At 45.9% G+C, this 21,749-nt stretch overlaps 3 non-coding genes across 3 annotated transcripts; all 3 read right to left on the bottom strand.

Moving 5' to 3' along the window:
- Window positions 1–2,736: 2,736 nt before the first annotated feature.
- trnak-cuu (transfer RNA lysine (anticodon CUU)) lies at window positions 2,737–2,809 on the bottom strand. Its single transcript has one exon. It is a non-coding gene; the product is annotated as a tRNA-Lys (tRNA).
- An 809-nt stretch (window positions 2,810–3,618) lies between these two features.
- On the bottom strand, window positions 3,619–3,690 carry trnae-uuc (transfer RNA glutamic acid (anticodon UUC)). Its single transcript has one exon. It is a non-coding gene; the product is annotated as a tRNA-Glu (tRNA).
- A 13,431-nt stretch (window positions 3,691–17,121) lies between these two features.
- Window positions 17,122–17,194, bottom strand: trnai-uau (transfer RNA isoleucine (anticodon UAU)). Its single transcript has one exon. It is a non-coding gene; the product is annotated as a tRNA-Ile (tRNA).
- Window positions 17,195–21,749: the final 4,555 nt, after the last annotated feature.

Genomic DNA, 21,749 nt, shown 5'->3' on the forward strand with positions numbered 1-21,749 from the left:
TAACTTACTCAGTTGTTTAAAAAGAATACAGGGCCCTTGGCTTTATATGAAGTGAAATAGAGGACACCAGCGAGGAAGTTGTACCATACCTTTTCAAACCCGGTTTAGGCCTCAGTTGGAGAACTGTTTATAGTTCTGCGCACCACAATTTAGGAAGGATATCAAGGCATTGGAGAGAACGTAAGAAATATATAAGAAACATTTTCTATTGGTGTTGAAGACACAAACACAGGCATTCATCGAGAATCAACCTGCAGGTGACCACACACAGATTAAAGAGCAAGAGAGACCGACAGAATCGGGAAACACCGGCACATAGACAAGAGATATTGACAAGGACTGAAAGCACTTTGCGATCAGAAAAATGACGGCCCAGCTGTGGTTAATGACACGGCTTTTGATGATTGATCTCCGTACAAGCCTTGAAATTCAGGAGAACCGGTTTCGTGGTTTGAAGCTCGAGATAAAGCTCGAGATAAAGCCACGGGGCGATACCAACAGGCGCCTGGCAGCAATCAGCGACAGGAAGATGCACCTTATGCAGGCCCGGCTAGTTCAGTCGGTAGAGTATTAGACTTTTAATCTCCGGGTCGTGGGTTTGAGCCCCATGTTGGGTGAATTATTGTCCTTAAACATTTATGGCGCTTTCACAGGAAAACATCATTAATGAACCCATAATCTTCTTTTGCACAATGAACGAAATGCGAACTGAGGGAGAGTTGATCATTTGATCATATGTTCTGTGCTCTGTATAAGAACTCAAGAACCAGGAGCAGGAGTCGGCCATTTGGCCCTTCGAGCCTGCCTTCTTTTGCACTGAAACAAATTATAACCGTGTTTTTAAATGAGCAGTGCGAGATATTTATAGGGCACATTTCAATGCTTCACAAAACCATTCTTTTCGTTACAGCCACCCAGGATCGATTCCTGGTTTGAGAAGTAACTTTGATATCATTGTTTGCAATTGAAGTGGGGTCATTTTATGAAGTTCGATGGATGTCCCAAAGCACTAGAGTGTGGTGTCCAAACAAATGAGTTTGTAATTAAAAACACTGAATGTCAGGAGTGTGATTTGAACCCATACCTCAAGAGGAGACTGTGACCTGAACACAGCACCTTAGACCGCTTGGCCATCCGGACTGTTAGAAGTTCCCGTTACAAGTTATTACTCTGGAAAGTTTCAGATTGGCACTTGTTCAGTGTTACTGGAAGGCCCAGTGGCCGGGATATCCTCTCCCCCGTTATTTTCCTGAGCCTGTGCACGGTGCCCGGGGAACTTTGGTCCGGGTCCGAGGTAGCTTGCATCATGTGACAATGCACCCCGGACTGCTCTTTTTCCATTTTATCGCACGTTAGTTTTTGGTGCAAAAATAATATCTCCAGAGGAGACAGTGATCTAAACACAGCACCGCATACTGCTCGGCCATCCTGACTATTCACTGCTGTGTGTGGCCACCTGCAGGTTGATTTTGAACTTTTGAGTCCTGTCACATGCAATAAATGACGGCAGCAGGCGTATCTCTGCCTGACACCGGGGAAACAGTGAACAGACATTGCATTGTGTTCAGGTTTAATCACAGCAATATCCGCAGTCAGGAGCTGAAAAAGACGAAGAGCTGAAAAAACACAAGAAAAAAGCAAAGAAATGTCAGCAATTGTGGTAAACTCTTTAATGTGTTTCCTGCTCGTTTCGTGATGCGGCGCTCACAGAGGGAGCACGGATTCAGAAAATAATTCTTCCATTCAAAATCTTTAAAATAATGACATGCAACTAATTAAACTGTGTGCCGGGGGATGGGGATGAGTGAAGATTATTAGTTTTATTCCCCATTCATTAACCGACAGCGTTGTTTTGTAGAATTCTTACTGAGGGACAGTGGAAACTTCAATAACTGAACTTTAATTATTTAAGGATTTTGAATCATTGATGAAGTTTTCTCCCCTATCTTATATTACTCACTCTGTATGTTGGAGACTGGTTTAAAATGTTCAGTGCTCATGCGACAAGGAACCTGGGGCGACTTTTGTTCAATTTATTTCACAGCAAAAGTGTTCTCCAAAATACAATTTCCATCCGGGCTCGAACCGGGGACCTTTCACGTGTGAGGTGAATATGATAACAAGAACACGACAGAAACACTGTGTCTGAAGCAATCTTCGGAAAAAAGCCAGAGCTTTAACCTACACAGCTGGCCGATACTTCAGGAGCTGGTTTTACGAGAAGAGAATGACGGTGCTATGTTTCGGAAGGCTGTGAGTGTGCCAGGAATTGATCTCGTGTTTCCCAGACTTCATACATCGGAACAGGAGATGGCCATTTAGCAGCGAGTGGTTAGGATCTGGAATGCACGGCTTGAAAGGGCGGTGGAGGCAGACTCAATCTTATCTTTCAGACGGGAGTTGGATAAGTGTCTGAAGGAAAAACAATTGCAGGGCTACGGGGAAAGGGCGGGGAGTGGGACTCGCTGAGGGTCGGCACGGGCTCGATGGGCCGAATGGTCTTCCGTGCTGTAACCATTCCATGATTCGATACGTTCGTGGCGCATTTCGTAGTGTGGGTGGGAGCACAACATTGCAAAGGGACATGGATTGAGTCGCCAAAACTAGAGGCATCTGATTCAGGAGATTCGCGGGGCATGGAAATTTCGGAGTTTAATGACTTTGAAAGCAACATTTTTGTTTTGTGCCGTTTCGGTCAGAGTTTTTCCATTAAAGCAACATTAAATGAAAACAGATCGCCCAACGTGGGTCTCGAACCCACGACTCTAAGATTAAGAGTCTCATGCTCTACCGACTGAGCTAGCCAGGCTTTCACTCAAAGCAGGTTTTTATTACTCATTGCAGCCAGGCGCCTGTTGGCTCCGCCCCAGATGTTTCAACTTGCTGTTGAAGAACTGTCAGGATCTTCTTGAATGGTGGACCAGGCTCGTGGGGGCCGAATGGCCAACTCCGGCCCCTAATCCTTACGTGTTTATGTTTACGTCTTTATGCGGAGCTCCTTTAGGGTAAACGAGCCAAAGGAGGACAGCGGAAACGTTATAAGGACACCCTCAAAGCCTCCCTGGTAAAGTGCGACATCACCACTGACACCTGGGAGACCCTGGCCGCAGACCGCCCGATGTGGAGAAAAACCTTCTAAGAGAGCGTTGAGCTCTTTGACTCTAGACGCAAGGAGCATGAATAGACCAAGCACAGGCAGCGGAAGGAGCACGCAACAAACCAGTCCCACCGACCCCTTCCCTCGACGTATGTCTGTCCCGCCTGTAACAGGGTCTGTGGCTCTCGTATCGGAATGTTCAGCCATCAAAGGACTCACTTTGGGATGGAAGCAAGTCCTCCTCGATCCCGAGAGACTGCCTCTTATGGTGTCTATGATTTGCGGTACACTGCGGAAACATCTCCACTTTCAGCACCAGATTACCAGAATTAAACCCAATGGCATCGGGAGAAAAGTTCCTCATATGCTCAGAGCAAAATATATCATATGACAATAGAATTCTATATATTAATTAATGATGTTTAAATCAATGCTTCTTTTTTTTTTACACAGGAGATGAATAAAGATGTGTAAAATAGATGATCTATTTTTTTTATAAGGTTTTGAATTAAAAGTACCAGTTCCCTGACCGGGAATCGAACCCGTGCCGTGGTGTTGAAAGCACTAAATCCTAACCACTAGACCATCAGGGAACCTGGTTTGGATAGAGTTGCAGTGTTTGTGTCGAGGTTCACATCGAGCAGATCCGTAACACAGGACTCTGTGCTCTCCGGGCTGTTCCCAGCGACACACACCGAGACAGACATCACCTGCTGCTGGAGTGCCATCAACTCAGTCAAAGATGCTCTTTGGTCTTGCCGAAACTTGATGGTCTTCCAGAGCAAGGAGATGTCCACGTCTGCGTGTTGCAGACTGGCGCAATCCAAGATCCAGGATTACTTGCTGAGGGACACACTTAAAATTGGTGTAGTTGCCGCAAAGGCAGGGTGGGGAAGGGCCACAGTTTAAAGCCCTTCTGACACGGTAAACCCCGGGGCAGGAATCAGAATAAAACTCCGCTCGGGCCGTACTTGTAACTTCTCTATTGTGTACATGGAGCACCATGATCTGTAAACACCGATGTAGTGCCATGTACAATGTAAGGTCTGTTTCGTGATGCACGTTGAAAAAATGTTTAATGTTCCGTCACCCATTCCATGTACTGTATAGTGACACGAGTGATGTAATTTGTTGAATGTACTACAAGGTATCCCGTATTGTACCGAATTGTACTGGAACTGAAAAGCAAGGGAATACATCGACCAGAAATGCCGTCAGCACCCAAATGTAGTGCATGGGATTACTGACCGCAGCTAAATGTACTGAACTGCTTTTGAATGTACTGTACAAATTTTTATCAGAATAAAGTATTTTTTTAAATAAAAAAAAAACTCTGCCTGACACCTTGGAAACAGTGAGACAGACCTTGGAGCAAGAGTCTGGTTATTGCCAAACAGCAAAGGAAATATTAATTCTGGAAGAACAATATCCAACAGAACAGTGACCACGACGAGATTTGAACACGCAATCTTCGCAGCTGGAGTTAGACACACTACCGTTGCACCATGAGACCTACATAGTGAGCAGGAGATGTTCGTCTATATGAAGGTTCTGTAATACAATGGGCTTTAAAATCTCCGCCCATTCCCACCAGGTATCACAAGGTGCGCTCACCTGACAGGCACCGTATGGTTTCTTCTTAAACTTTTCTTTTGCTTTCACGGGAAACCATCATTAATTAACCGCTCACCTTCTTTTGCACAAAATAACAAATGCTAACTCAGGAACAGTTCATACTTCAATCATTTGTCCTGTGCTTTGCATCTTAACTCGAAAACCATATCCCATTTTACTCACTGTGTTATAGCTTTCTGGTTCAAAATCTACATTGCCGATGACACCACGAATCTGGGGCAACTTTTATCAAATTTAACAGCACCGGTTATTCGTACCGTGCACAAAAAATACAATCAGTCGTGAAGATAAAATCCCACCGTGCGTATTTTCAGATTCAACGCAGTAGCATTTCAAATAAAGTGAAAGAATTTTACACTGAAAAGTATTGCAAGTGTTGCTTGTATTTGTGTCTTTAATTAATCTTTGTGGCGTCTGACTCCACTTCATGCCACTGCTGAATAAGAAAGGAGGGTTTGACATTGACCAGACTGCACTGCCCCTGATATTTGTGAGCTCATCCTTTATATTCAGTGGTTTCTCGCCCTTTGATGGGCTGCAGTGTAGCGGATATCACGTTGTCCTCACATTGAGTACTGTTGACGGGGATGACTCATCAGGGGAGTGCAGCAGCAGACAAGTTCATGGCCCCGTGGCTGGCTCTGCTGCACAGAAGGGCAGGAAACAGAATGGGACAGCCATAGTGATAGGGAATTCGATTGTAAGGGGAATAAATAGGCGTTTCTGCGGCCGCAACCGAGACTCCAGGATGGTAAGTTGCCTCCCTGGTGCAAGGGTCAAGGATGTCTCGGAGCGGGTGCAGGACATTCTGAAAAGGGAGGGAGAACAGCCAGTTGTCGTGGTGCACATTGTTACCAAAGATTTAGGTAAAAAAAGGGATGAGGTCCTACGAGATGAATTTAAGGAGCTAGATGCTGAATTAAAAAGTCGGACCTCAAAAATAGTAATATCGGGATTGCTACCAATGCCACGTGCTGGTCAGAGTCGGAATCGCAGGACAGCTCAGATGAATACGTCGCTGGAGCAGTGGTGCAGCAGGGAGGTATTCAAATTCCTGGGGCATTGGAACCGGTTCTGAGGGAGGTGGGACCAGTACAAACCAGACGGTCTGCACCTGTGCAGGTCCGGAACCAAAATCCTTCGGGGGGAGTGTTTGGTAGTGCTGTTGGGGAGGAGTTAAACTAATATGGCAGGGGGATGGGAACCAATGCAGGGAGAAAGAGGGAAACAAAATGGAGACAGATACAAAAGAGAGAAAGGAGATGAGTAAATGTGGAGGGCAGAGAAACCCAAGGCAAAAACCAAAAATAGCCACTGTACATCAAAATTCTAAAGGGTCAAAGTGTAATAAAAAGGCAAGACTGAAAGCTCGGTGCCTCAATGCGAGGAGTACTCAGAACGCAGGAGAGGGCTCTGAGCTAGTTAGAGTGGGTGAGAGCGCAGATAAACAGAATCCCAAGAAAGAATGCAAAAGGCAGGAGGCAACAGAAAAGAGTAGCACTGGGGTAAGTGTAAAACACAAGGTAATAGGAAGGGACAATATGTATGAATATAAAGGGGCTGCAGGAGGGGTCAAAACTAAAAATCATGGATTAAAACTAGTATTAAATACTTTACCTAAACGCACGCAGCATTCAAAATAAAGTAAATGAGTTGACGGCACAAATCATGACAAATGGGTATGATTTGGTGGCCATTACAGAAACGTGGTTGCAGGGTGGGAATTAAACATACAGGGATAGCTGACAATTCGGAAAGATAGACAAGAAGGGAAAGGAGGTGGCGTAGCTCTGTTAATAAAGGATGATATCAGGGCAGTTGTGAGAAATGATATTGGCTCTAATGAACAAAATGTTGAATCATTGTGGGTGGAGATTAGAGATAGTAAGGGGAAAAAGTCACTGGTGCGTGTAGTTTATAGGCGCCCAAATAATAACTTGACGGTGGGGTGGGCAATAATCAAGGGAATAATGGAGGCATGTGAATAAGGAACGGCAGTAATCATGGGGGATTTTAACCTACATTGGTCAAATCAAATCGCAAGGGGTAGCCTGGAGGAGGAATTCATAGAATGCATACAGGATTGTTTCTGAGAACAATATGTTACAGAACCTACAAGGGAGCAAGCTATCTTAGATCTGGTCCTGTGCAATGAGACAGGAATAATAAACGATCTCCTCGTAAAATATCTCTCGGAATGAGTGATCACAGTATGGTTGAATTTGTAATATAGATTGAGATTGAGGAAGTAGTGTCCCAAACGAGCATACAATGCTTAAACAAGGGGACTATAGTGGGATGAGGGCAGAGTTGGCTAAAGTAGACTGCGAACACAGACTAAACGGTGGCACAATTGAGTTACAGCAGAGGACTTTTAAGGAGCTCTTTCATAGTGCACAACAAAAATATATTCCAGTGAAAAAGAAGGGCAGTAAGAGAAGGGATAACTTGCCGTGGATAACGAAGGAAATAAAGGAGAGTATCAAATTAAAAACCAATGCGTATAAGGTGGCCAAGGTTAGTGGGAAACTAGAAGATAGGGAAAATTTTAAACGACAGCAAACAATGACTTGAAAGCAATAAAGAAAGGAAAGATAGATGACAAAATTAAAATTGTGCAAAACATAAAAACAGATAGTAAAAGCATTTACCGATATAGAAAACGGCAAAGAGTGACTAAAGTAAATGTTGGTCCCTCAGAAGATGAGAAGGGGGATTTAATAATGGGAAATGTGGAAATGGCTGAGATCTTAAACAATTATTTTGCTTCGGTCTTCACAGTGGAAGACACAAAAACTATGCCAGAAATTGCTGGTCACAGGAATGTGGGAAGGAAGGACCTTGAGACAATCACTATCACTAGGCGGGTAGTGCTGGACAGGCTAATGGGACTCAAGGTAGAGAAGTTCCCTGGTCCTGAGGAAATGCATCCCAGGGTATTAAAAGAGATGGCGGAAGTTTTTGCAGATGCATTCGTTATAATCTTCCAAACTTCTCTGGATTCTGGGGAGGTACCAGCGGATTGGAAAGCAGCTAATGTAACGCCTCTGTTTAATAAAGGGGGCAGACAAAAGGCAGGTAACAATAGGCCGGTTAGTTTAACATCTGTAGTGGGGAAAATTTGTGAAACTATCATTGAGGAAGAAATAGCGGGACATCTGGATAGGCTTAGTGCAATCAAGCAGACACAGCATGGATTCATGAAGGGGAAATCATGTTTAACTAATTTACTGGAATTCTTTGAGGATATAACGAGCATGGTGGATAGAGGTGTACCGATGGATGTGGTGTATTTAGATTTCCAAAAGGCATTCGATAAGGTACCACACAAAAGGTTACTTCCGAAGATAGAGGTATGCGGAGTCAGAGGATATGTATTAGCATGGATCGAGATTTGGCTGGCGAACAGAAAGCAGAGAGTCGGGATAAATGGGTGCTTTTCAGGTTGGAAATCGATGGTTAATGGTGTGCCACAGGGATTGGTGCTGGGACCACAACTGTTTGCAATATACATAGAGTGTCGTGTAAAAGAATTTGCAGATGACACAAAGATTATTGGGAAAGCGGGTTGTGTAGAGGACACAGAGAGGCTGCAAAGAGATTTGGATAGGTTAAGCGAATGGGCTAAGGTTTGGCAGATGAAATACAATGCCGGAAAGTGTGAGGTCATCCACCTTGGGAAAAAAAACTGTAAAAGAGAATATTATTTGAATAGGGAGAAATTACAACATGCTGCAGTGCAGAGGGACCTGGGGGTCCTTGTGCATGAATCCCCAAAAGTTAGTTTGCATGTGCAGCAGGTAATCAGGAAGGTGAATGGAATGTTCGCCTTCATTGCGAGAGGGATGGAGTACAAAAGCAGGGATGTCCTCCTGCAACTGTATAGGGTATTGGTGAGGCCGCACCTGGAGTACTGCGTGCAGTTTTGGTCACCTTACTTAAGGAAGGATATACTGGCTTTGGAGGGGATACAGAGACGATTCACTCGGCTGATTCCGCAGATGAGGGCGTTACCTTATGATGATAGATTGAGGAGACTGGGTCTTTACTCGGTGGAGTTCAGAAGGATGAGGGGTGATCTTATAGAAACATTTAAAATAATGAAAGGTATAGACAAGATAGAGACAGAGATGTTGTTTCCACTGGTAGGGGAGACTTGAATTGGGGGCACAGCCTCAAAATACGGGGGAGCCAATTAAGAAACGAGTTGAGAAGCAATTTCTTCTCCCAGAGATTTGTGAATCTGTGGAATTATCTGCCCAAGGAAGCAGTTGAGGCGAGATCATTGAATGTATTCAAGTCACAGATAGATAGATGTTAAACAACTAAGGGAATTAAGGGTTACGGGGAGCGGGTGGGTAAGTGGAGCTGAGTCCACGGCCAGATCAGCCATGATCTTGTTGAATGGCGGAGCAGGCTCGAGGGGGTAGATGGTCTACTACTGTTCCTAATTCTTAAGTTTCTTATGTTTCTTATGGAGTAGGCGTCTACTACAACCAAAAACATTTTTGAAAGGACCTGCGTAGTCCTCATGGATGCGTGCCCAATGCTTGGTGGGCCAGGACTAGGGGCTAAGGGGTGCTTCCCTGGGCGCATTACCCAGCTGGGCAAACGTGTTGCACCTGCGAACACAAAGTTCCAGATCTGCGTCTTTCCCTGGACACCAAAAGTGTGACTTGGCAATTGCCTTCCTCATGACAATGCCCGGGTGCTCATTGTGGAGTTCTCTGATGAACACCTCTCTGCCCATCTGGTTTCTACGCGGTTTCCCCACAGTAGGCAATCGGCCTGAATCGAGAGTTCATCCCTGCGCCTGTGAAATAGTTTAAATTCCTCACGACATGCCCTGTACGTGGCTGCCCAGTCCCCATTCAGGACACATTTCTTGACTGGAGACAATAGCGGGTCTCTATTTCTCCAGACATTAATCTGACAAGCTGTCACGGGTGAGCCTTCACTTCCGAAAACTTCAACAGCCATGACCATCTCAGCACCATGCTCGGTAGCCCCCTCAGTGGTGGCTAGTGGGAGCCTGCTGAGTGCATCGGCGCAGTTTTCGGTGCCCGGTCTGTGCCGAATTGTGTAGTCATAGGCGGCTAACGTGAGTGCCCACCTCTGTATGCGGGCCGATGCATTTGCATTTATGGCCTTGTTGTCAGCCAAAAGGGACGTTAGGGGTTTGTGATCTGGCTCCAGCTCAAATTTCCTGCCAAACAGGTATTGGTGCATTTTCTTTACTGCATATACACATGCGAGCGCCTCCTGTTCTACCATCCCGTGACCCCTTTCTGCCTGGGACAGACTTCTGGAGGCCGAAGCTAGCGGCTGTAAATGACATTTGGCATTGACATGCTGCAACACACACCCGACTCCATAGGACGACGCATCGTTACACAAGTTTCTTACATAGGGCATATAGCGTTAACAGAGTGTTCGAACATAACAAATTGTGAGCTCTATTAAACGTCCTTTCCTGGCTGTCCCCCCAGACACTTTCGCGACCTTTGCGTAGGAGCACGTGTAGCGGCACTAGCAGCTTGCTCAATTTGGGAAGAAAGTTACCAAAATAGTTCACGAGCCCCAGGAACGAATGCAGCTCCGTCGTGTTACGGGGTCTGGGTGCTCTCCGGATCGCTTCCGTTTTGGAGGCAGTAGGGCTGATCCCGTCTGCTGCTACCCTCCTTCCCAGGAATTCTACCACTGGAGCTATGAAGACTCATTTTGCCTTTTTCAGTCGCAGCCCGATCCGGTCCAGTCTGCGTAGCACCTCCTCCAGGTTGTGGAGGTGTTCTTCAGTTTCGTAACCCGTAATGAGGATGTGGTCCTGAAAAACCACCGTCCCTGGAATCGACTTGAGGAGGCTTTTCATATTTCTTTGGAAGATCGCGGCAACCGAGCGAATCCCGAACGGACATCTGTTGTACTCAAACAACCCCTTGTGTGTCGTGATGGTGGTCCGCTTCTTCGACTCACTCGCCAGCTCCTGGGTCATGTAAGCTGAGGTCAGGTCATATTTGAAAAAAGTTTACCACCGGATAGCGTCGCAAAGAGATCCTCCGCTCTCAGTAGCGGGTTCTGGTCTTGGAGTGACACCCGATTGATGGTTGCCTTGTAATCACCACATATCCTGACCGACCCATCCGCCTTGAGCAGCGGCACAATCGGGCTCGCTCAGTCACTGAATTCAACTGGCGAGATGATGCCTTCCCTTAGCAGGCGGTCCAATTCGCCTTCTATCTTTTCCCGCATCACATACGGCTCCGCCCTGGCCTTGTGGTGTACTGGCCTGGCGTCCGGATTTATGTGAATCACTACCTTGGCCCCCATGAAAGTGCCAATGCCGGGTTGAAATAATGAGTCAAATTTGTCGAGGATCTGTGAGCATGATACTTGCTCCACAGAGGAAATTGCATTGACATCGCCCCATTTCCAGCTCATGACAGCAAGCCAACTTTGTGGGTCACGACTACCGTGGCGCTGCCTAGCACCTGAATGATCTCCTTTGTCTACGTTCGTAGCTGTGCGTCAATCGGCAATAATTTTGGCCTCCTGGCCTTGGACGCCCACAACTTTTCGAACTATTTGATACCCATCAGGGACTGGCTGGCCCACGTGTCTAGCTCCACTGATACTGGGATGCCATTGAGGAGCACTTTCATCATTATCGGTGGCGTCCTGGTGTATGAACTGTATACGTGCTCCACATGAACTCACTGAACTTCACCTTCAAGCGATTTCCCCCAGTGTCCATTTCTGCAATTTCTGCAGGTATTTTGCTCATCTCTGCAAACTCCGGCTGAGTGTGTGCCTCCACGCCTCCAACATGAGCTGCTGCTGGAAACAAAAGGTCTCTTGCCAGTCGATCGTCACTGACTGCCCCGTGATTGTCCTTGAGTGCACCATTAACAGGTGTTGATGGCCCCATTACTGGCCGCATTGTCCCTTGCAATGACGTGAATTGCCGTTCAGTTACCATTGTCACTGTCGAACTCCCACTCTGGGTTCGGCTACATATTGGGGCATGCCTGACTGCCCTTGGCTGCCTGGAGAACTGTGTGATGCTTTAACAATGTTGAATCTCTGTCCAACCATTGCTTAACACAGTACCTCTCGTCTGTTCTGCTAGTGGCCATGCTCGCGTGGATTAAATCCCAGTTTCTCGTCGCCATTAATACGTCCTTACTATACAGTGTAAATGCACACGAGGCCCATGCTTCAGAGAAGGTCAGTCTGTGACCTGTCCTTTATTCCTTAGCACTCAAGTGATGGAAGTGGGTGGAGCTTCCCCTTTTATACCTGAAGGTCCAGGTTAGGAGTGTCTCCCACAAGTTCACCACCTAGTGGTCATGGTTCTCACAGTGTACAACATCGGTCAGATTATACATGGGTTACAATGCTGGTTGAATACATGACAGTCCCGGCCTCACTCACTCTGGAGCTGGGGACGAGCGATGAGTCGATGGGTTGTTTGCAGCTTCGATCTGCTGTTGTGAAGCGAGTCGGAGATGCAGGATCCTTTAATAATCTCTCCCAACTCAACTGAATGCAGCCGGAACGTGCAGATTTGAGAGGGGCTTTCTACACCGTCAGGGCTGTTAACGGGAGGGAGTGAGAGACACTGTGTAGAGTTTGAGTGTGTACAGAACTGTACAGAGAAACCAGCCCATTTAACAGGGCTGTGAGACACTGCATTTTATTAATAGTATAGTATTAGGCAGTCCCTCGTATCGAGGATGACTTGTTTCCAGACTAAAAAGGGTTAAGTTTACAGGTGTTTCGATGAGAGACCTGACAATCTAGATCCAGAACTACATGCTGAAGGGTGGAAGATGCCTGTGGGTGGATTGTTTTAACGTGGGGTGACCGTTGCACACCAACCACCACACGAGCTTGACAGAGCTCGGTCTTGGTCCAGTGGCAAGGATTACACAAGAAGACCATAGACCAAGCTCTGCTGCAATGACGTAGTGTGTACACATGCGCCGACTATCCATAGATCGCAGTGTGGGCTGGCCCGTGCTGTTCCTGGGCCCTCGCCTCTCCTGAGCCCCGATCACGACGCTCCTGGGCCCCGATCTCTCACCGCTCCTCCGCCCCGATCAAAAATGGAGCAGTCAGAAACAGAAAATCAAACAGTCTCTCTGATCATGGAGACATTAAATATCAACACTGTTATTTGAAATATCAAAATATTAAACTCCAGCCTAGTTGAAGGGTTTTTAACATCAGCAGAAACAAACACCAACTTTGTTAATATTGAAACATTAATGTCAATTATTTTATTTTTTCTAATATTTAATTGAACAATGTTCAAAATGCTCCCACCCGTTTTCGAACGGGGGACCTTTCGCGTGTTAGGCGAACGTGATAACCACTACACTACAAAAACACTGCGATTGACACAATGCTAGGAACATAACCAGAGTTTATCATACATAGCTGGCCAATTCTTCAGGAGCTGGTTTTAAGAGAATAGAATTAAGGTGCGATATTTCGGAAGGCTGTGAGTGTGGCAGGAATTGATCTCGTGTTTCCCAGGTTTTACACACAGGAACAGGAGCTGGCCATTTAGCAGCGTGTGGTTAGGATCTGGAATGCACGGCTTGAAAGGGCGGTGGAGACAGACTCAATCTTATCTTTCAGATGGGAGTTGGATAAGTGTCTGAAGGAAAAACAATTGCAGGGCTATGGGGAAAGGGCGGGGGAGTGGGACTCGCTGAGAGTCGGTACGGTCTCGACGGACCGAATGGCCTTCCGTGCTGTAACCATTCTATGATTCGATAAGTTAGTGGCACATTTCATCGTGTGGGTGGAAGCAGAACATTGCAAATGGATATGGATTGAGTCGGCAAAACTAGAGGCATCTGATTCAGGAGATTCGCAGGGCACGGAAGTTCGGGAGTTTAATGACTTTGAAAGGAACATTTTTGTTTTGTGCCTATTCGGTCAGAGAAATGTTTGTGAAAGGATTTTTTTGCAGAAAGGGATGCAGCATTTAACCTTCTGCCTTAACACTTCTTTCTGGGTGTCAGGTCACATTTGGATTCAATGTTATTCTTCCAGAATTGCTATAAGAACATAAGAATATAAGAATTAGGAACAGGAGTGGGTCATCTTTACCTCGAGACTGCTCCAACTTCTCCAACATCGGGTACAACCTACCCACATCTACCCAGTCCTGTCCCATCAGAATCTTGTATGTTTCGATGAGATCCCCTCTTATCCTTCTAAACTCCAATGTATAAATGCCCAATTGATCCAATCTCTCCTCAGATGTCAGTCCAGCCATCCCGGGAATCAGTCTGCTGAACCTTCGCTGAACTCCCTCAATAGCAAGAACGTCCTTCCTCAGATTAGGAGACCAAAATTGAAAACAATATTCCAGGTGAGGCCTCATCAAGGCCCTGCACAACTGCAGTAAGACTTCCCTGCTCCTATACTCAAATCACCTAGCTATGAAGGCCACCACACCATTTACCTTTTTCCTGCCTGCTGTACCTGTATGCCAACTTTCAGTGACTGATGAACCATGACACCCAGGTCTCATTGCACCTCCCCTTTTCCTAATCTGCCACCATTCAGATAATATTCTGTCTTCACGTTTTTGCCCCCAAATTGGATAACCTCACATTTATCCACATTATACTGCTTCTGCCATGAATTTGCCCACTCAGCTAACCTGTTCAAGTCACCCTGCAGTCTCTTAGCGTCCCCCTCACAGCTCACACCGCCACCCAGTTTAGTGTCATCTGCAAACATGGAGATATTACACTCAATTCCTTCATCCAAATCATTGATGTACATTGTAAAGAGCTGGGGTCCCAGCACTGATCCCTGCGGCACTCCACTAATCACTGCCTGCCATTTTGAAAAGGACCCTTTTATCCCGACTCTCTGCTTCCTGTCTGCCAACCAGTTCTCTATCCACGTCAGTATATTACCCCCAATACCATGTGCTTTGATTTTGCACACCAATCTCTTGTGTGGACCCTTGTCAAAAGCCTTTTGAAAGTCCAAATACACCACATCCACTGGTTCTCCCTTGTCCACTCTCCTAGTTACAACCTCAAAAATTCCAGAAGATTTGTCAAGCATAAATCCATCCCTTTCATAAATCCATGCTGACTTGGACCGATCCTGTCACTGCTTTCCAAATGCGCTGCTGTTTCATCCTTAATAATTGATTCCAACATTTTCCCCATGACTGATGTCAGGCTAACCGGTCTATAATTACTCGCTTTCTCTCTCCTCCCTTCTTAAAAAGTGGTTTTACATTAGCTAACCTCCAGTCCATAGGAACTGATCCCGAGTCAATAGACTGTTGGAAAATGAGCACCAATGCATCCACCATTTCTAGGGCGACTTCCTTAAGTACTCTTGGATGTAGACTATCAGGCCCCAGGGATTTATCATCCTTCAATACCATCAATTTCCCACCTCATAAGGATATCCTTCAGTTTCTCATTCTCACTACACCTTCGGTCCCCTAGAACTTTTGGAACGTTATTCGCGTCTTCCTTCGTGAAGACAAAACTGAAGTATTTGTTCAATTGGTCTGCCATTTCTTTGTTCCCCATTATAAATTCACCTGAATCCGACTGCAAGGGACCTATAATTGTCTTCACAAATCTTTTTCTCTTCACATATCTACAGAACTTTTGCAGTCAGTTTTTATGTTCCAAGCAAGCTTCCTCTCACAATCCATTTTCACCCTCCTAATGAAACCCTTAGTCCTCCTCTGTTGAATTCTAAATTTCTTCCAATCCTCAGGTTTGTTCCTTTTTCTGGGCAATTTATCTGCCTCTTCCTTGGTTTTAACACTATCCTTAATTCCCCTTGTTAGCCACGGTTGAGCAACGTTCTCCGTTCTATTTTTACTCCAGACAGGGATGTGCAATTGCTGAAGTCACCCGTGTGATCTTTAATTGTTTGCAATTTCGTATCCACCGTCAACCCTTTAAGTATCCTTGGCAAGTCTATTCTAGCCAATTCACACCTCATACCATCAAAGTTACCTTTCCTTAAGTTCATGACCCAAGTTTCTGAATTAACTGTGACACTCTCCATCTTAATGAAGAATTCTACCATATTATGTTACTCTTCCCCAAGGGGCCTCGCACAATTCGATTGCTAATTAGTCCCTTCTCATTACACATCACCCAGTCAAGGATGGCCAGCTCTCTTCTTGGTTGAGAAAAACATCCATAATACACTCCATGAAATCCTCCTCCACCAAATTACTACCATGTGGTTAGCCCAATCACTCTGTCGATTAAAGTCACCCATGATAACTGCTGTCCCACCACTGCACACATCCCTTCTTTCTTGTTTGATGCTGTCCCCAACCCGACCATTGCTAACCAGTGAGACAGACATTGCAGCAAGGGTCTGGTTATTGTGAAACAGCAATTGCTAAAAGAACAGTGATCCCGACATGATTTGAACTAACAACCCTTTGATCGAGAGTCAGACGCACTGCCATTGCACCACAATAGTTAAGAGATGTTCGTCTATATGAAGGTTCTGCAATACAAGGGGCTTTAAAATCCCGCCCAATCCAACAGGCATCACAAGCAGCGCTTACCTGACAGTCACCGGATGGTTTGTTCGAAAACTTTTCTCTTGCTTTCACAGGAAAGCATCATTAATTAACTCCTCACCTTCTTTTGCACAATCAAACAAATGCTAACTCAAGGACACTCCATACTTCAATCATTTGTCCTGTGCTTTGCATGTTAACTGTTAAACCATACCCCATTTTACTAACTGTATTTTAGCTTTCTGGTTCAAAGTCTTCATTGCCGATGACACCACGAATCTGGGGCAACTTTTATCAAATTTAACAGCACCGGTTATTCCTACCGTGCACACAAAATACAATCAGTAGTGAAGATAAAATCCAACTGTGCGTATTTTCAGATTCAACGCAGTAGGATTTCAAATAAAGTGAAATAATTTTACACTGAAAAGATTTGCAAGTGTTACTTGTATTTGTGTCTTTAATTAACATTTGTGACGTCTGACTCCCATTCATGCCACTGCTGAATAAGAAAGGAGGTTTTGACATTGACCAGACTGCACTGCCCCTGATATTTGTCAGCTCATCCTTTATATTCAGTGGTTTCTCGCCCTTTGATTGGCTGCAGTGTAGCGGATATCACGTTGGTCTCACACGCGAAAGGTCCTCGGTGGATCCGTTTTCTCTCACTCAAAGTTTTCTATTTATTGAAGTGAAATAAAAAGCAATTAAGGAATAAGGGAGCCCTTTTGCCTGAAGATTAAATAACAAATAAAAACAGCAAACGCTGGAAATCTCAGCAGGTCAGGCAGCATTTGCAGCGAGACGAAACTCGCATCCGATTGTTCATCCACAGAAAGTTTAAACATAATGTTTCTGCCCAGGATTGAACCATGGTCCTTTTACATATAAAGCAAACGTGATAACCACTACACTACAGAAACCTCAGGTACAACGCCCCCAAAAGAGGGGAGCTGACCAGTGAGCTCCCTCTGTGCTGATCGGGAATGTGTTGTCTCACCTGAAACAACTTCTGTGCCACACTGAAATTTCTCAATCCTTCTCCTCCGCTGCCCTTTAGAGAAATGTCACCAATCACCCAGCCACCGTGTTCACTTCCACATCCTCACAGTTGTGCCACAGAGGCTCCTACCGTCTCCCCGCGATCAGCGAACTCACCCAGTTTACAAAATTAAACCCCGAACACGTGCCTGGCAAAGGGCAGGAGAAGCCAGATAGTCTGTAAGCTCGGTCTATCACAGAAAGTATTGGTATTCATGGTGATTACAGCAATTATTAATCGTCTCACAGACCTCAATTATTTTTATGCGATGCATTGATCGAGGATTGAAACCAGGTTAGTGCGCCAGATCTTAACCCCTTGACCAGCAGGGAACAGGTACGATACATGTTGATATATTTATATATATTTATATATGAATGTCAATGGCTAGCTAACTAGACCTCGTGGTGCCCACGGTCGTGTGTCTAACATTGAGTGAGAGAAATTGTTCCACAGTGACACCTTTCATGTGTTCTACATGGTTACAAGGTGTGCACCAGAGGGCACTGCAGTGGGAGATTTGCAGCTTACCTGTACAGGTGTGCCTGGCCGAGTGTAAAAGGCAGGCCACCAGGTGTGATCCTCACTCTGTGGTTATCAATAAAGGACTTAGGTCACTACAGTTCAAGCATGACACATTGTCTCGTGGAGTCATCATCAGAGCATCTGAAGGTATAACAATTGGCGACGAGATTACGGACCTTCAAACGAAAATGGCTAACCTTGGTACGTTGCAGCAGTTCGCTGATGGTGATGATTGTGAAGCCTTTGTGGAGAGGCTCGACCATTTCTTCACAGCAAACTACCTGGCAGGTGACAACCTGGCCACACTGGCTGATAAGTGCAGAGCTATCCTGCTAACCAGTTGTGGGCCCACCGTTTATGGACTCGTCAGGGACTTGCTGGCACCAGCGAAGACAACGACCAAGACATACGAGGAGCTTGTAACACTGATCCAAGAACAACTCAATCCCAAAGAGAGCATCCTCACAGCCAGACAGCGGTTTTATACACACCGACGGCCCGAAGGCCAGGAGATCACGAAATTTGCTGCAGACCTCAGGAGGCTGGCGGCACCGTGGGATTTTGGTGACCACCTCACCGAAGCACTGCGGGATATCTTTGTCATCGGAATCGGCCAAGAGGGCCTTCTTCATAAGCTACTGTCAGCGGATACAACAGTCATACTGCAGACGGCCATCTCCGTGAGCCAAGCATTCATGACCTCGACCTGTGGCTCCAGGCAGATGACTCATCCTCAGGACTCAAACGCGGCAAGTAATGTGCACAGAGTGGCGCCTTTTAGAGGCTGGACTGTAGAACGTGAACCTTCTCAGGGGAGAGAGAACAGGCCCCCGAGTCCCTTAACTCAAAGTCCATGGTCAGATCAGCCATGATCTTATTGAATGGCAGAGCAGGATCGAGAGGCCGAATGGCCGACTCCTGTTCCTATTTCTTATTTTCTTATGTTAATCATTTAAGAAGCTTGAATCATTGATGAAGTTTTCTCCCCTATCTGACTTTACACAGTCTATATTTCGGAGACTGGTTTAAAATGTTCACTGCTCATGCGACAAGGAACCTGGGGAGAATTTTGTTCAATTTATTTCACAGCAAAAGTAGTCTCCAAAATAATGTTTCTACACGTACAAACCGGGGACCTTTCACGTGTGGTTCTCCACAGTGGTGGAGGTTGTGCTCGAGTTTAAAATGGTGCATTGTTTCCACTTTGAAAATGCATCTACAACTACAAGGAACATTTTGCCCATGAATGGGCCCGCATAGTCTACGTGCACCCGCGACCACGGTTTGGTAGTCCAGGGCCAGGTGCTCAGTGGAGCCTCCCTGGGGGCATTGCTGAGTTGGGCACAAATCATGCACCTTCGGACGCAGAGCTCCAAGTCCGCGTCGATACCAGGCCACCAGACGTGGGATCTGGCTATGGCCTTCAGAGAACAATCCCCGAGTGCTCGCGGTGGTGCTACCAGACAAATGCCTCTCTGCCTCGCAGAGGCATGACTACTCGGCTGCCCCTCATCAGGCAGTCTGCTTGTAGTGATAGTTCAAGCATGCTCCTGTGAAAGGGTTTTAATTCCTCTGGGTAGGCATCACGAGCCTCTGCCCAGTCACCGGTTAGGACACATCTTTTTACAAAGGATAACGTGGGGTCGCTGGCCGTCCTAGCTCTGATTTGGTGAGCTGTTATGGGCGAACCTGTGGACTCAAAGGCTTTGATTGCCATGACTATCTCACAGTCCTGTTCGTCAGAGCCTTCCGTGGTCGCCAGGGGTAGCCTGCTGATCGCGTCGGCAAAGTTGTCTGTTCCTGGTCTGTGTCTTATGGTATAGTCGTAGGATGCCAGCATGAGTGCCCACCGTTGAATTCGCGCTGAGGCGTTGCCGTTTATTGCCTTACAGAAACATCTGGTACAACAGCACCAACAGAGGGGAGCTGACCACTGAGCTCCCTCTGTGCTGATCGGGAATGTGTTGGCTCACCTTTAACAACTTCTGTCCCACACTGAGGGCCAAAGTTTCGGGTGGAGTTGCTCCTAGTTTTTTGAAGCAACTAGTTTAGTTTGGAGAATGTTAGAAATTGCAATTCTCGGATATTAGTTTGCTTCAGTTCAACTGAGTTAGTTGAGGTTGGCTTCAGGTAAGGTATTTATTTTCAAAAGGGGGTGTGTCCAGCCACTCAGGCCTGTTTTGCAAGTTTCGGCAGTGAATACTTACTACAATCTAACTTAGGCTGGAGTAAGTGCCCACTTTTGTAAGTTCAGAACAACCTTACCTAGAGGTAAGCTCAGTGCAGGCACAGCCAGAGAGGAGGTGGGAATTAAACACAAAAAGGACTGAAACATTAAACACATCACTTAAAATGTCCAAAAACCTCTTTTGATGAAATCTTGCCTTATATCTGCTGAATGAGGATAGTTGCTTCTCTTTTTATAAAGAAACAAGTGTAGCCACCCGGTTGAGGCAGGCACATTCCGGATGCTTTCAGATGAGCTGTGAGAGATTATTAAAGGGTCCGAGTTTCCTGTAGCCCCACACACCAGGATATCCTCTCACCAGTGGTTTTCCTCAGCTTGTGCTCGGTGTACGGGGAGCTTTGGCCCGGGTCCGAGGTAGCTTGCATCCCAGGGATGGACAACAACCCTCTGAGCTCTGGTACTGGGAAGAGCAAATAACTAATGGGTTGTTTGTGGGTTTGAAATGCGGCTTAGATCTGCTGGTATTAACCGAGGCAGGGGCTGTGAGACATGGATGGGTGAAGATTATTTGTTTTATTCCCCATACATTACCCGCCAGTGTTGTTTTGTAGAATTGTTACTGAGGGTCAGTGGAAACTTCAATAACTGAAATTTAATCATTCAAGGATTTTGAATCATTGATGAAGTTTTCTCCCCTATCTGACTTTACACACTCTGCATTTAGGAGACTGGTTTAAAATGTTCAGTTCTCATGCGACAAGGAACCTGCGGCGACTTTTTTTCAATTTATTTCACAGCAAAAATAGTCTCCAAAATAATTTTTCTGCATGGGCTCGAACCTGGGACCTTTCGCGTGTGAGGCAAACCGAACAACCGCTACACAACACAGACGGTGTTGATAAAGTAATCTTAGGTATATAACCAGAGCTTTAACCTACACAGCTGGCCGATACTTCAGGAGCTGGTTTTACGAGAAAAGATTGACGGTGCTATATTTCGGAAGGCTGTGAGTGTGGCAGGAATTGATCTAGTGTTTCCCAGACTTTACACATAGGAACAGGAGCTGGCCATTTAGCAGCGAGTGGTTAGGATCTGGAATGCACGGCTTGAAAGGGCGGTGGAGGAAGACTCAATCTTATGTTTCAGACGGGAGTTGGATAAGTGTCTGAAGGAAAAACAATTGCAGGGCTATGGGGGAAGGGCGGGGTTTGTGGGACTCGCTGAGAGTATGCACGGGCTCGATGGGCCGAATGGCCTTCCGTTAAGTAACCATTCCATGATTCGATAAGTTAGTGGCACATTTCATAGTGTGGGTGCGAGCACAACATTGCAAAGGGACATGGATTGAGTCGGCAAAGCTAGAGGCATCTGATTCAGGAGATTCGCGGGGCATGGAAATTCGGGAGTTTAATGACTTTGAAAGGAACATTTTTGTTTTGTGCCGTTTCGGTCATTGAAATGTTTCTGAAAGGAATGTTTTGCAGAAAGGGATGCAGCATTTAACCTTCTGCCTTAACACTTCTTTCTGGGTGTCAGCTCACATTTCGTTTCGATGTTATTCTTCCAGAATAGCTATTTTCTTTGGTGTTTCACAATAACCAGACCCTTTCTCTAAAGTCAGTCTGAATGTTTCCACAGTCTCCGATTGTTGTTACCAGCAATGATCATTTTGACCCAGACCCCGAAAGCACAGTGTGTAAAATGGTTTATGGTTTCAGAGTTC

Source organism: Pristiophorus japonicus, unplaced genomic scaffold (genome assembly GCF_044704955.1).
Source record: "Pristiophorus japonicus isolate sPriJap1 unplaced genomic scaffold, sPriJap1.hap1 HAP1_SCAFFOLD_315, whole genome shotgun sequence".
Lineage (NCBI taxonomy): Eukaryota > Metazoa > Chordata > Chondrichthyes > Pristiophoridae > Pristiophorus > Pristiophorus japonicus.